At 59.8% G+C, this 14,053-nt stretch overlaps 1 non-coding gene across 1 annotated transcript; it reads left to right on the top strand.

Annotated features, from left to right (window-relative positions):
• Nucleotides 1-6,663: 6,663 nt before the first annotated feature.
• On the top strand, nt 6,664-6,745 carry TRNAS-UGA. Its single transcript has one exon. It is a non-coding gene; the product is annotated as a tRNA-Ser (tRNA).
• Nucleotides 6,746-14,053: the final 7,308 nt, after the last annotated feature.

Raw genomic sequence — 14,053 nt, 5'->3', positions numbered from 1 at the left:
GGTGGGTGGATAGAAGAGGCGGCGAGACTAAAGTCTACAAGGGGAGTGGGGGGGCTCGGGGTCAGAGCGGGGCGGGTTTGGTGGTCAGAATTCCTGGGTTCTATCTCCAGCCCTGGGAGGGGAGTGGGGTCCAGTGGTTAGAGTGTGTCAGGGGGAGAGCCAGGACTCCTGGGTTCTCTCCCTGGCTCTGACTCTCTTGTGCAATCCCTCGGCAGTTACCCAACTCACCAGCGTGTGGGAGCGAGGGGCTGGGGCCGGTTGTGACACAGCCCAGAGTCCCATACTGCCCCTTTGTTACCCAACCCGGGGTAGGGTGGGGGATGGCCTGGGAGACCCGCTAAGAAAGGCGCTTCTGGTGGGTTTGTGTGTGGGTCACGCTGCCCCCTGCTGGATAGACCCCTCTAGGTCAGAACCAGTCTCAGTCCGGGTCAGACCCTGGGAGCCAGCCCCCTCTGTCGCCACGGCCATGTCTATTGGTCTCCTGGAAAGGTCCATTCTCATGGGTAGCTGTCCAGTGGCAGTGAGTTCCACAGGCCCCAGCACACGCTGTGTGGGGCAGGAAGTCCTTGTGTTGGGAGCAGTGGGCGTGAACTGTGTGTGGTTGTGTCTCTGAGCACAGTTGTGAATATTCTGGTGTGTGTGTGATTGTGAGTGTGGCTGGGGGTGTGATCGTTTCTCTCTTTGCGGGTTGGGCTAGCATGCCTCTCTGGGTGTGTTGTGTGTGAGTGTTTTTGGGATTGTCTGAGTCCCTTTGTGCGTCAATGTGTGTGTGTGTGTCACTTGCTGCTGGATACAAAATCCTGCAAAGCCACCACACACAGACACACAGAGCAGGGCTCAGCCCCCCCAGCAGGGGGCAGCAGGGACACACACGTCTCTCCTGGGCCAGCTTGGACAATTTCCCATCACGACCCGGCACAGTGCTGGTGCCCCCACACGGGGGTGGGCAGTGACCGGGCGGGGGGGCAGATGTGCTGGATTCAGAAGGAAGCACTTTGGGAAAATCAGTCAAGGCCCTTAGCAGAGCTGGGACACAGACCCAGTGACCCCTGCACCACCCTGGGAGGGGAGTGGGGTCGAGTGGTCAGAGCAGGGAGGGGGCTGGGCACCAGGACCCCTGGGTTCTATCCCTGGCCCAGGGAGTGGAGGGGGTCTAGAGCAGGGGGACTGGGAGCCAGGACTCCTGGGTTCCATAGGGGAGACTGTTTTTTTCTGTACTTCCCTCCCTAGAGATCCCAGCCCCGCCCCCTAGTGGAGAGTGAGTGGGAGCAGGGGAAGTTGCTCTCCCACATGATTCAACCCTCCCCTCCACCATGGGCTGTGACATCATGGACCCCTCCCTCCCCAAGGCAGACAGTAGAAGCCCCGCCCCCCAGAGAAGGGGGGGGTCTAGTTGCACCCACAACAATCCCACTCATGGTTGCAAAGAAACCCCACATCCCCACAAACCACTGCTAGGACAGGCTCTGCTGCTTTCTTTTCACCAGGAGCTGCTCCCCGCCAGGCACCACACCCCATTCACACACCTTGGGTAAATATGCAGCTCAGTGGCAATCACTGCCCCAAAGTGACTCCGGCGCAGGCACCCACAGCACGAACTCCCCACACCGGATTCTGTCCACACGCAGAGAATTCTCTCCGCCGGGCTCCTTCGGTTCCTCTCGCTGCTCTCCGTCCTGCCGCCAGACACTGCTCATCTGCATAGCCCCGCCCATGCACACGTGACACCTTCTGTCGTTCTGGTCTCCAGTGAACGAGTCGCCTGCAGAGAGTGAGCCCGTCAGCACACGTCACAGCCCCAGCGCACGTCACAGCCGCCGGGCGGGGATTGTCTGTGAGCCCGACGCTGGGGGCAGGACTTCCGGGAGAGACCCAGCCCCATAGACAGTCGGGGGCAGGGTGCTTTGGGGGGACGGGATGAGGGGATGGGGGGAGACGGGGGAAGGGAGAGACCCAGCCCCATAGACCTGCAGGGACAGGGGATCTTGGGGTCCGGTGGGGAGAAGGGGGATTGGCAGAGACCCAGCCTGGGGTGCAGGGGAAATGGGGTGGGGTGGAGGGAGACATGTCGGGTGGGGTGGGGGCTGTGAAATGTTGGTCCAGGAAACTGAGTCACTCCCAGGACATCGTGTGCAGGGGAGCACAGGGGCAGGGAGAGCCCCAGCCCCACAGAGCCCCAGAGAGGATATTGGGGGCAGGGGAGGATGGAGGGGAGAGACCCAGCCCCATAGACCCCTAGAGGCAGCGGGATATGGGGGTAGGAGAGGGGATGGCAGAGGAGATACCCATCTCCATAGACCCCAGAGGCAGGAAATGAGGGGAGAAGGGAGAGGGAGGGATCCAGCCCTATAGACCTGTAGGGGCCGGGAGCTATTGGGGCAGGAGGAGAAGGGGTTGGCAGAGACCCAGCCCGGGGTGCAGGGAAATGGGGTGGTTTGGAGGAACTGGGGAGGAGAAGAGACACAGGGCAGGACACATGTTGGGACAGGAAACTGACTCACTCCAAATACATGCGGAGCAGGGCAGGGCGGAGGCAGATCATGCTGGTCCCAGGGTAATTTCGGGGGGTTCTGATTCCCCACTCAGCCGGGGGGCTCCCCTCTGGGCTGAGGAGACCTGGAGTGGGACGGGTGCAGGGGCTGGGTGTGTGTGTCAGGCTGGGGAGCTGCCTGGGCAGAGGGCTGGAACCAGGGCGGCTCCAGGCACCAGGACACCCAGTGCCTGGTTGGGGGCAAGCTGCAGGGGCTCTGCTGGTCACCACTAGGGCAGCAGGCATCCCAGCCCCTCCCCCACTCTAACCCCCTCACCCCACTCCCCTCCCAGAGCTGGGGGAGAACCCAGGAGTCCTGGCTCCCAGCCCTGCCCCTCCCCCGTATTTCCATATGGCTCAATCCAACAGCCCCCCCTACCCCCTAGTCGGGAGAAAGGAGGCCAAGGGAGAAGCAGGCGGGGAGGGGGCGCTGGGGCGCGGTGTGGCGCTGCGGGGGTAGGGTCTTGGGGAAGGCGATGCAGGGGCAGGGATTAGAGGAACAGGTGGTGCAGGGGTGGGGTCTTGGGGCAATGTGAGGACAGGGCCCCAGGGAAGGGGCAGGGCAGGGCAGGGTCCCAGGGAAGGGGCGGGGCAGGGGCGGGGTCCCAGGGGAAGGGGCGGGGTCCCAGGGAAGGGGCGGTGCAGGGGCGGGGTCCCAGGGGAAGGGCGGGGCAGGGCGGGGTCCCAGGGGAAGGGGCGGTGCAGGGCGGGGTCCCAGGGAAGGGGGCAGGGTCCCAGGGAAGGGGCGGTGCAGGGGCGGGGTCCCAGGGGAAGGGGCGGTGCAGGGGCGGGGTCCCAGGGGAAGGGCGGGGTCCCAGGGGAAGGGGCAGGGCAGGGGCGGGGTCCCAGGGGAAGGGGCGGTGCAGGGGCGGGGTCCCAGGGGAAGGGCAGGGGCGGGGTCCCAGGGGAAGGGGCAGGGCAGGGCAGGGTCCCAGGGGAAGGGGGCAGGGTCCCAGGGAAGGGGCGGTGCAGGGGCGGGGTCCCAGGGGAAGGGGCAGGGGCGGGGTCCCAGGGGAAGGGGCGGTGCAGGGGCGGGGTCCCAGGGGAAGGGGCGGGGCAGGGGCGGGGTCCCAGGGGAAGGGGCGGGGCAGGGCGGGGTCCCAGGGGAAGGGGCGGTGCAGGGGCGGGGTCCCAGGGAAGGGCAGGGCAGGGGCAGGGTCTCAGGGGAAGGGGCGGGGCAGGGGCAGGGTCTTAGGGAGAAAGGGAAGCTCAAGGGTGGGAACTCGGGGAAGGGGCCATGTGGGGTGGGACCTTGGGAAAAGGTGCAGGAGGGGTGTATTGGGGGCAATGTGGGAGTGGGGACTCGGGGAAGGGGCAGACCGAGGTGGGGTATTGGGGAAAGGGGCAATGCGAGGTGGTGCCTTGCGGGACGGGGCGGGGCAGGACTTCAGGAAAGGGGCGGGATTAGGGGAACAGGCGATGTGAGGGCAGGACCAGCGGGGGCAGGGCTTTGGGGAAAGGGGTCCGGGGCAAGGCTTTGGGGGCGGACACAGCGGGAGTGCAGGGGCGGGGCTTTGGGGGCAGGCACAGCAAGGGGCGGGGCTTTGGGGGCGGGCACAGCGAGGGGCGGGGCTTTGGGGGCGGGCACAGCAGGGGGCGCTGGGAAGTACTCATTCCGGCCAGGGGCGGGTCTGTCCGGGGGTGACGCTGTCCCTGCAGCGGGTGGTTGGAGCCGGGCTCCCCGGGGCAGGGGACGGGGCTGGGGGCAGCGGGAGTCGGGGGGTGACACGCGGCCGGTGCCTGGGCCCGGCGGACCCACCCAGACCCGCTCACACCCAGCCGGGGGGGGGGGGTTACAAGGGGCGCCGGGAACATCCCGCGGGGCGGACACGTGGATCCAGCCCCCGCACAGAGCCAGACCCGGCCCCGCCCCGCCGGGGGGGGGGGAGGCGTTTCGACGGCGGGAGCTTCGCCCCCCCTGCGCGCTCCCGCCCCCGCTGCTTTGTGCCGGGGGGGTGAAAGGGGCGAAGCGGCGCAGCACGTTCCTGCGCGGGGCAGCATCACACCCTGCACCGGGGGGCGGGGCTCTCTGGGGGCGGGGCGGGGATGAGGAGTTGCGCTGGGGGGAGGTGTCAGGTGGACCCAGGGACCCGCCCTCACCTGGGCTGGGGAGGACGGAGGCGCCCCGGGGCAGGCTGGGAGTTGTAGTTCCTGGCTCGTCTCAGAGCGGAAGTGACGGACAGTTGCTCAGACAACGCCCCCTCCCGGTGCACTCTGGGAAGCGTAGTTCTCCCTTTCACACACGCGGCCTCTATTGGAGGAGGGGCCGTAACTCGTCACTTCGCCGCGCCCCTCCCTGATTGGCGGAGAGAGCGCGGGACAGAGACTCGGCGCGTGGGGGGAGGCCCCGGTTCCCCCCCATGCTTTGCTGCCCCCCCCCCTCCGGGCGCGCGCTGCGGCCGTTGGGATTCGAATCCCGCGTGGGATCCGGGCTGGGGGGGGCACAGGGCAGAGGCAGCGCGGAGTGAAAGGGCTTCACCCCCCCCCCCAGCTGGGCCTGGGGGGCAGCAGCGGGGGAGAGGGCTCAGCCCCGCCCTCCTCCTCCCCCTCTGTAGGGCCCCAACAGCCCCTTCAAGCCCCCCCAACCTGCCCCCCCATGTCCCTCCGTCCTCTGTTGTGACCCTCACGCCAGCCCCCCCCCCCTCTGTGGGGCTCCCTCGGCCCCCAGCGTCCCCTCCCCCACCCTGTCCGATCTGCCCGGCCTTTCCCTTCACCCCCCTGCCCTCCTCCTCCTCCTCCTCCCCCTCGTCCTCAGTGCCCCGACCCCAAACTCCTCCTCTAGCCCCACCCCGACATCCTCCTCAGCACCCTGCCCCCTTCCTCCTCCTCCTCCCCATCCCTGTCCTCAGCGCCCTGCCCCCTAATTGCATCCAGCCCATTTCCCCATGGCTGGGCCCCACTTTCCCATCCCCCCACTGCCCCAGTCCATCCCCAGGGTGTGAGGTTCCTCATCTCCAATCTCTGCTGCCCCCCAACCTGCCGGGTTCCCCTTTTCAGCCACTGGGGGGTCCTCCAACCCGCCCCCACCCATCCACTCTGGGCTCTAAATCCCACATTCCCACAATGCACCTTGGTAACCCCACCCTCCTCTATCCCTAATCCCCCTCGTCCCTTCCCTGGGGTCCTCCTGGACACACCAACCCACAGTCCGGCCCCCACATACATCCCAGTCCCTCATTCACATGCTGAGCTAGTCCTTCAGGGGCCCCCACAGCCCCCCAAACTCCTCCATCCATGAGCCCCGTGGGCCTGTGGCTGGGAAGTGGGGGAAGCTCCCACTTTGGCTGGGCTGGGGGTGGGTGTTAATCTTTTCCTGTCTTGTGTGTGCTGAGCTCACAAAGGCCTTTTGCTCCCTCGGGGTGGGGGGTGGTTTTGGCCGAAGGTGACGTGGTTTGGTAGCCCTGTGGATGCTGCGTGGTGTCTGGAATGGGGCGTGTGTGTTCCCATCATGCCCCTTCCCCTCTGCCTGCAGAGCTGAGCACAGACAGGTCTGAGGAGTGTGTCTGCCTCACGTGTCTCCCCGCCCCCCACCCACATGGGTCCTGCCTGCTCAGCACAGCCCATAGCCCCACTGCGCTGCCCTCCAGGCTCCAGGGCTGGAGCAGCCTCCATGCTGCGCTCCCGGCCATGGCCATGGCCCGTGTGCAAACCTGGGAGGGAGGAGGATGCTGCCTGCTTGGGGAAGAGGCAGGGCCAGGGCGAGGATTTGGGGTGGGATCCAATGGGGCAGTGAGGGGGTGGGGTCGGGGGGTGAGTGTCCCTCCAGGATCTGCCTGTGTGCCGGAGCAGAGGGCAAAATTATTTGTTTGTCCAGTGTCCCGACCAAACATCAGTCGGGACGTGGGACAAACAAGCAAATATCGGGACAGTCCCGATACAATCAGGACGTCTGGTCACCCTACATCAGGCTCCAAGTTGAGAATCATTTCCCATTCCCGCTCTGTGGGAGGGGAGACTTTTAAATGCGCTCTCTGTGCGACTGCACGTGGCTAAGCAAAGAGAACAAACCCCCAATCCCACCTGTGCTTTGGGGGCCAGGTTTGTGGTGGGAATTCTGTAGTTAGATAACTTCACACCTGGGCATTGGGATTCTTTACCAGTTTCTCTGGCATTGGGGGAGTTTTAGGCTCAGAGCTGTGATGGCCGAGTGGTTAAGGCGTTGGAGTTGAAATCCAATAGGGTTCCCCTGCGCAGGTTCAAATCTTGCTCACAGCGAGGTCTGTGTTTTAGCCAGTCCCTCACCCGGGCAATACTTCTGTCCAACCCCCTGAGACACTCTCAATTCTCTCCCCACCCCAAGGAAATCCTGTTCTGCTCCTTTCATAGAGATCCCTGGGACACCCCCTCACCCTGTGTCCCTGAGGGGTCAGGCAAACTCTCAGCACCTGAAGCCTCTGCCACTCACCTGGTGCCCCATAGATTAGCCATAGCCCTGGTTCTGCTCCTCTCTCTAGGGTGTGAAAGGAGCTGAGTCAGCGACTCCATGGGAGCTACGGGGCTGCAGAACCAGCAGAGAAAAAATAGGTGCTCAGTGCCCACTGGCAGCCAGCTCCCGCCCCCCACTACAGGCCTTGCTGACAAGCTCCTCCTCTTCCCCTTCAGCTCCTCCCACCTGCCAGTGATCAGCTGTTCAGTGGGGTGCAGGAGGCGCTGGGTGGGGAGGGGGAGGAGAAGGGACAGTAAGAGGTGGGGGAGGGAGAGGAATGGGGCAGGAAGGTGCAGGCCAGGAAGAGATGGGACAGGGGTGGGAGCTTGGGGGAAGGGGTGGAGTGAGTGCAGGGCCTGGTACAGAAAGGGGGGGGGGATTTGTCCTGGGCCCTGCACCCCTCTAGGGCCGGCCCTGCAGGGAAGCACCAACTCTCACAGTGACAATACAACTGACCAGCATTGCGGGGGAGGCTGAGGGAGATCTGCACTCACCAGGTCTCTTCTCTCCCCGACGGTGAGCCAGACACTGCTCTCCCTCTAGCAGCTGGACGCCAAGGAGCCATTTCCCCTCAGGAAGTGCATTGAGTGCCCCTGTGGTGCTGGGGGGCTGGCGCTGCTGCTGCCTGTGGGGCTGGCAGGGGGGCTGATGTCTGCACAGACTCTCAGCTGCCAGGCTGGAGGGGGCACTTGGGACCTTACCAGACTGGCTCAGTGAAGATGGGGAGTTGACAGAGCAATACAGATGCTCTCCAGAGCACGGAGCAGCAGCCGCCCAGGCAGCCAGGCAATGAGGATTTCCCACAGCCTGGAGCCAAGGGGGAGGCGGCAGCTGCTGTTCCAGCTCCTCGGGGACAGGCCCTGTCAGCCAACAGCCACTTCTTACTCCCCACAGCTAAGGGCGCCGGGTTCCTCTGGTGGGGGTGTGGAGCAGCCGTTCGTTTTCCTGTCCTTTTTGTGTGCAACTGCTGACAAACACATCCCAGACAGAGAAGCAACAGGCCAAAAAACTATTATGTAGCTGCCGAAGTAGCTCAGTTGGGAGAGCGTTAGACTGAAGATCTAAAGGTCCCTGGTTCAACCCCAGGCTAAGGCAGGTCCTTTCATCCCCTTCATGCAGGAGGTGGTTTGTTCTCTGGGAGCACAGCCAGAGGTGGCAGGCTTGTATAACCTTTTGGTGGTGCCTCCCCCCTCGCTCCCGCCCTGTAAGCCGATATAAAATGAAGCTACAACACGTTGGCACCACAAGATTACAAGGGTCAATTAAAAGTGGAAAGTCAGAAGCAGCACTTGCCTGCTTCAATAGACGGTATTATATTTTGCTGCACAGACTGAGAGGCAAGGAAACAGAGGGGCAGTCAGTGCTCAGGGAGGAGAGAGGTCAGTGATTCACACCCAACAGGGGACACTGTCTTTTTGAGGTGAGTGCAGCTGGCTTGGGACGGTGCTGACGATGCATAGAAAAGAGTCTGGAGTCAATGACAGACGAGACCACAGAAGGGGAAGGGGAATGGCAGCCCCACAGAAGGTCCTGGGTGCTCAGATGCCCCAGTTATTGCACCCTGGCCTGTCACAGAGAGAGAAAAGATCCAGCGGGACCCAGCCCCCTACAGTGATCCCATGGACAAGAACCTGGCTGGGAGTGGGGTGAAGTTCCCTCTGGGCAAAGGGGAGCTGAAATCCCTCAGTGTCCTGGAGTTTAAGCAATAGAAGCTTCAAACCCTGCACGGGTGTGGGCTGAGGTGCATCAGCAGAAGGTTGGGCTGGACGGGGCGGCAGGTTTGTACAATTTTTGGTGGTGCCCAGAATGGGACCAAGTCCTGCCCCACCCCACCCCCCACACCTGCCTAAGGCTCTGGGAGGGAGTTTGGGTGTGGGAGGGAGAGGGGCTGGGCTCTGGGAGAGTTTGGGTGCAGGGCCTGGGCTCAGTCAGGGGGTTGTGCTGCAGGAGGGTGTGCAGGGGGCAAGCTCTTGGAGGGAGTTTGGGTGCAGGTGTGGGGTCTGGGTTGGGGTTGGGGGTGCAGGAGAGGGTGAGGGGTGCAGCATTTACCTTGGGCATCTCCCAAAAGCAACCTGCACCCTCCTCTGGCAGCAGCCCCTAAGCGGGAGGGCCAGGGGTGTCTCTGTGCATGGCTGCCCGCAGACTTCACCCCCGCAGCTCCCATTGCCACAGCTGGCAGAGTTGGCACTCAGGGCGGGGCAGCACACGGAGACCTCCCCCACACCAGGGACGTGCCAGCCGTTTCCGGGAGTGGTGTGCCACATGGAGTGAGGGCGGGCAGGAAACTGCCTTAGTCCCCTTGTGCTGCTGGCGGTGGTGGCGGGGGTCCCTGGGCCCTTTTAAATTGCCCAAGGGTGGCAGGCAGCACTGAGGGGGACACTCCCAAGGGCCTAAGGTTGCTTTGCACAATGATAAATCTTGGAACAGGACAGAAATGAAATGGCAGCAGAACCTAAGGAATTAAAAGCCTCCGGATTCTTGTGTGTGCACTGAGTCCAAACGGAAACTGTAATTTGACTCGCTTTGTGTCTGCGGCTGGTAAAATATCAAGGCAAAATCATTCCAGTGATTGTGACCCTGGGATTGAGGAGGCTTTGGTCTTATTAAAATGTAACTAGCATGTTACACTTGTGTTTTTAAAGGTGGCTTCCCCAAGCAATCCCAAGTTGTTCTTCCCACAGCTGGCTGATGGGGGGCAGCAGGGGATCTCCCCAATCTGGGGGAATCTCTCTGGGCCCCACTGTTAATTCTCCATCCTTTCTCCCCCTAACCATGCCCACCCCTCCCCCCAATTATCAATGTTTTGGAGCAACCCCTCCCTCCCTTTATGGGATACAGACTCTGTGACAGAGACTGACTGGGGCTCCTCTCTGCACGGCCCCAGTGGGGAAGGAAAGAGACTGGAGGGAGTGGGAGAAGACGGGCAGAAGGAGTCAAATGGGGCTAAACCAAAACAGAGGAGATTTTCTTTCTGTCAAAATGTCCTGGAGTCTCATGGCTGAAAAGCCACATCTTGAGTTAGGTTTGATGCATCAGCCTTTCAATTACCAGGCAAAGGTGTGAATCACAGAGACTGGGAACTACCTGCTTCCCGAATGCATCTAAAAAGCATCTGCAGTGGTGCAACTGGTTAGTACAGCAGGGCAAGGTGTTGGGATTATAAACTGAAGCCTTATGTGGCGCACTAGATTCTGTTCCCCATGTACCTTCTCCAACTTGTTTCTCTTACCTGTGTAGTTTGCTTTGCCTAATTTCCATGGAAAGTGCCATGCTAGAAAAAAGAGAGTAAGTTCTAAAATGAAGAGGTAGGTGCACAGCTTGGAAACATCCCCCCTGTGCTGCCATTAGTTCCAGTAGATTGTTCACTGGCAGCGTGAATTGATTTCTTTGCTGCTGAGAAAGCTGCCTGGACAGGTCTGTGGGCAGCAGAGCTCCCTGCTTCTTCCAGCAAACCCCTGGCTCCTTCCCTGCCCCAGTCACTGCTGTAGGAGGGTCCTATATACACTGAGCCTAAAGCTTTTCCAAGCCTTCTTAGCACAGTTGGCAGCGTGTCAGTCTCATAATCTGAAGGTCCTGAGTTCAAGCCTCAGAGAAGCAATGGCTCCTGCTTCAGATTTTCTACAGGAAATCAGAGAAAAGAAACTAGAGGAGAGCGGTTTCTAGACACCCTCCCACCCATCTAACACATACAGAAAGACTTCTCTATGGCATTATTAACTTTTTCCTTCTCTGTGGAGCTTGTATTCTTCATAGAGCAAAATAAAACAAAAACAAGCAAGTCCAAGCCTAATACAGTATGAAACTCAATACAGATCAAATGTCACCCTCAGAGATCTTCCAATAAGCTTCTTTCGCAGACTAGACTTATTTCTTGCCTGGACCCAATCTTTTCGCCTGGTACAGTCCTTGTTCCAGCTCAGGTGGTAGCTAGCGGATTTCTCATGACTGCAGCCACCTTTCTTCTGTTCCACCCCCTTATACAGCTTTGGTACAAGGCAGGAATCTTTTGTCTCTCTCCTGGGGAAAAGCCCCAGGTTTAAGATGGATTCCTGTACCAGGTGACATGGTCACATGTCCTGTGAGACCCCCAAGCTTTCATTCTTCCTGGCCTGACTCACAAATGGTGCAGGACAGAGCCATCTCCAGTCAATTGTCCTGGTTAATGGGAGCCATCAAGAGTCCAAACCACTATTAATGCCCCACACTTTGCATCATTACAACAGGACCTCAGAGTTATAGTTCATATTTCTAGTTTCAGATACAGGAATGATCGGTTCATACAAATAGGATGAACACACACAGTAGATTATAAGCTTTGTAATGATACCTTACAAGAGACCTTTTGCATGAAGAATGTTCCAGTTACATTATATTCACACTTATTAGCACCTTTTCATAAAATCCTATGGAGTGCAACGTCACAGGAGGGAAAGGGTTTTACTGCGACACCTGGGAGCAGTTTCATGTTCAGGCTGTGGTATGAGTTCCTCCAGGTTTCTCATAAGCAGACAGGGACCTTCGCGGGTGCTCTCAATACAGGAATGGCCCAGATATGACAAAGCGATGGGAATTGCATTTTCCTTTTTTATTTCTGTATTTCCAATGACATTTCTGTTTGTGATTTCGTTTTGCTTTGTATAACTGTGTTTTCTCCTGGATTTGATATTTAGCTAAAAAAAGAATAAGGCCTCAGGGCGCTGGATGGAGGAGCAGGCGGGGCTAGGACTGCTAAGAGAGCGAGAGTAGCAGGTTTTCTGTATTGTTTCCTGCTCTCATTTTCATGACGAGTTTCTCATCTGCACGAAATTTGCTTCTTTTATATGTGAGCCTGGCTAGCTCAGTTGGCAAAGCATCAGACTTTTAATCTGAGGGTCCAGGGTTCTAGTCCCTGGTCAGGTAAAGCAGGAACCATTCCCCTCAAAACAGAAGAAGGCATCTCTCTAGGGTGCTATTTGACCTTTTTTCCCCAGGACTTGGCTTTTCACTAGGAAGGGCCATGTACTGCCTGGGACTGAAGGGGCAACTTCCTCACATGCCCACTGGCCTCTCAGGCTCAATTAAGAAAGGCCTCTGGGAGCTGCAGCAAACTGCTGCATGACAACTTGGTGAGCAAAGGCAGGGCTGCCTGCACAGGGTCATCCTCACCAGAGCTCAGCAGAGGTCTGGGGGTTCCCTGTTGGTCCCATGGTGTAAGGGCAGCACTCGGGACTTTGAATCCTGCAATCTGAGCTGAAGTCTCAGTAGGATCTGAGGGCAATTCCTGTGCCACAAACCCTGCTTGGTCTTCCAAGGCTCTGTCTTGCTCTCTCCAATGCCATGAATGCCTGTCTTTCACCCGCTAGCTGTTGTGACTTGAGCACAAGAGGGGACGTTTGATCCAGAAGCCTGTCCGTGCCTGGAGTCCTGTAGGTAGGGATACAAGCTCCATTTCCTCTCAGTCCTGAAGCTGGGCTGCAGCCTGGCCTAGCAGGCAGCCCTGTTGGTTGACCTACTGGCCCAAAGTCACTTGGGCGGTGTTGGTGTTCCCCAGGGATGCTGAAGGGCCTAAGGGAGGGAGGCTCAATACTCCCCCTATCAGTCAGGGCGGAAGAGAAGGGCTGCAAGCAGGGCCAGCTTTAGGCCGATTTGCCCGATTCCCCCGAATTGGGCCCCGCGCCTGAGAGGGCCCCGCGCCGGCAGCGTCTCTCCCGGAAGCAGCAGCTGTTGTTGCTAGGCAACGAGAGACCCTGGCGGGCAGAGGGCTGAGGCAGAGGCAGCCGTGGGGGTGTTGCAGGTCAGGAGGGGGGAGGGGTGGGGAGGAGGCACATGTGCTTTGCAGCCTTCCTTCCCCTCCCCCACCCCCAGCACTCACCTGGAGGAGACGCCGAGGGAGCTTCCGGCCCGGTGGGAGACAGGAATCTCTGCCGTGCACCTCACTCACCTGAGCAGCTGCTGGGGCTTCCAGCCGTGAGTGTTTGACCCTGTGATTCCCCCTAGGTCTGTAATATTGGGCTGGTGTTGTGGTTTTCGTGGTGTTGCTGTTTGAGGGTGAGTTGGTGCCTGCCTGTGTCTGGTTCAAAACTAAAGCCGGGATCATGTAACCCAGGAAAAAAGCCCCGAGCCGGTACTTAGTGCTGTGAACTCCAGGTGAGAGAGAGAGGGAGGTTTGAGGAGGAAACCAAATACATCAAGAGGGGAGAATGCAAAAGGTCTGCAACAGGGCAGGCTGAGACTTATCCCCCCCCCACTTCCTGGCAAGAGGAGAAACTGAGGCACGGGGTGATCTGATTCCCCTCTCCAAATTATTTTGCAAAGGAAGGTGTCTGGGGCTCCTATCCAGACCAGTTCCCTTCCCATCAACTCTGCTTTCCCTGCTGCAAGACCGCTGTAGGGGCTGAATATTTCCATTAAACTATGGCGCCTTCATTTGCCCTGCAACAATGAAATAGACCGGCTTGGGGGGGGGAATAGCCCCCCCCAAAAGCTGTGTGGATATTAAGGTTTTTATGAGGGGGGGCATGATAATATTCCAGATCAATCAAATGCCCAGCTCAGCTTTCTAGCCATCCAGCAGCTAGGGCAGGGAAGGAAGGTGCTCTTGGTGTAGAGTGGTTGCAAAACAGGGGTGAATTTAGCGGGGGGAGTCCGGTTGAAATCCCGCCTCATGCAGCCACACAGAATCGCTGGCAGTGCTGGGAGAGGCCAGGATTGGAAACAGGTGGCCTGGGGGTGGGGGGACATTTGCCCTCAGTCCTGGGCTCTGGGATGGACTAGGCTGGGTGGTGGGTTCAGTCTAGTCTTCCAGCCTGTTGCTCTCACTGAGGTTTGTGGTTTTCATCTGGCTCCACTGAAAAGATCAAGCAAGCCCAGTAGAAAAGCGGGGTGAGAGAGGCGGGAAGGAGTTTGTAAGGGTTTAAAGTGACCCATCAATGAAAGAGTAAAACCAGAGTTTGACTGGGTTTCCCCCCAGCCACCACTCCTGCAAACACTGGGCAAGGGGCAGCCCCATTCCCCACCGAGGCTATGGTGAGGGGCAGCAGCCGAGGAAGGAAGCCACATGTGATGGCAGTCCTCCTCCCCTCCCCTCCCCCAGCACCCACCACCCCCTCTCCGGCCCC

This window comes from Mauremys reevesii, linkage group 17 (genome assembly GCF_016161935.1).
Source record: "Mauremys reevesii isolate NIE-2019 linkage group 17, ASM1616193v1, whole genome shotgun sequence".
NCBI lineage: Eukaryota > Metazoa > Chordata > Testudines > Geoemydidae > Mauremys > Mauremys reevesii.
Note: the sequence above shows the minus strand (reverse complement) of the source record. Positions and strands in the feature narration are given on the sequence as shown.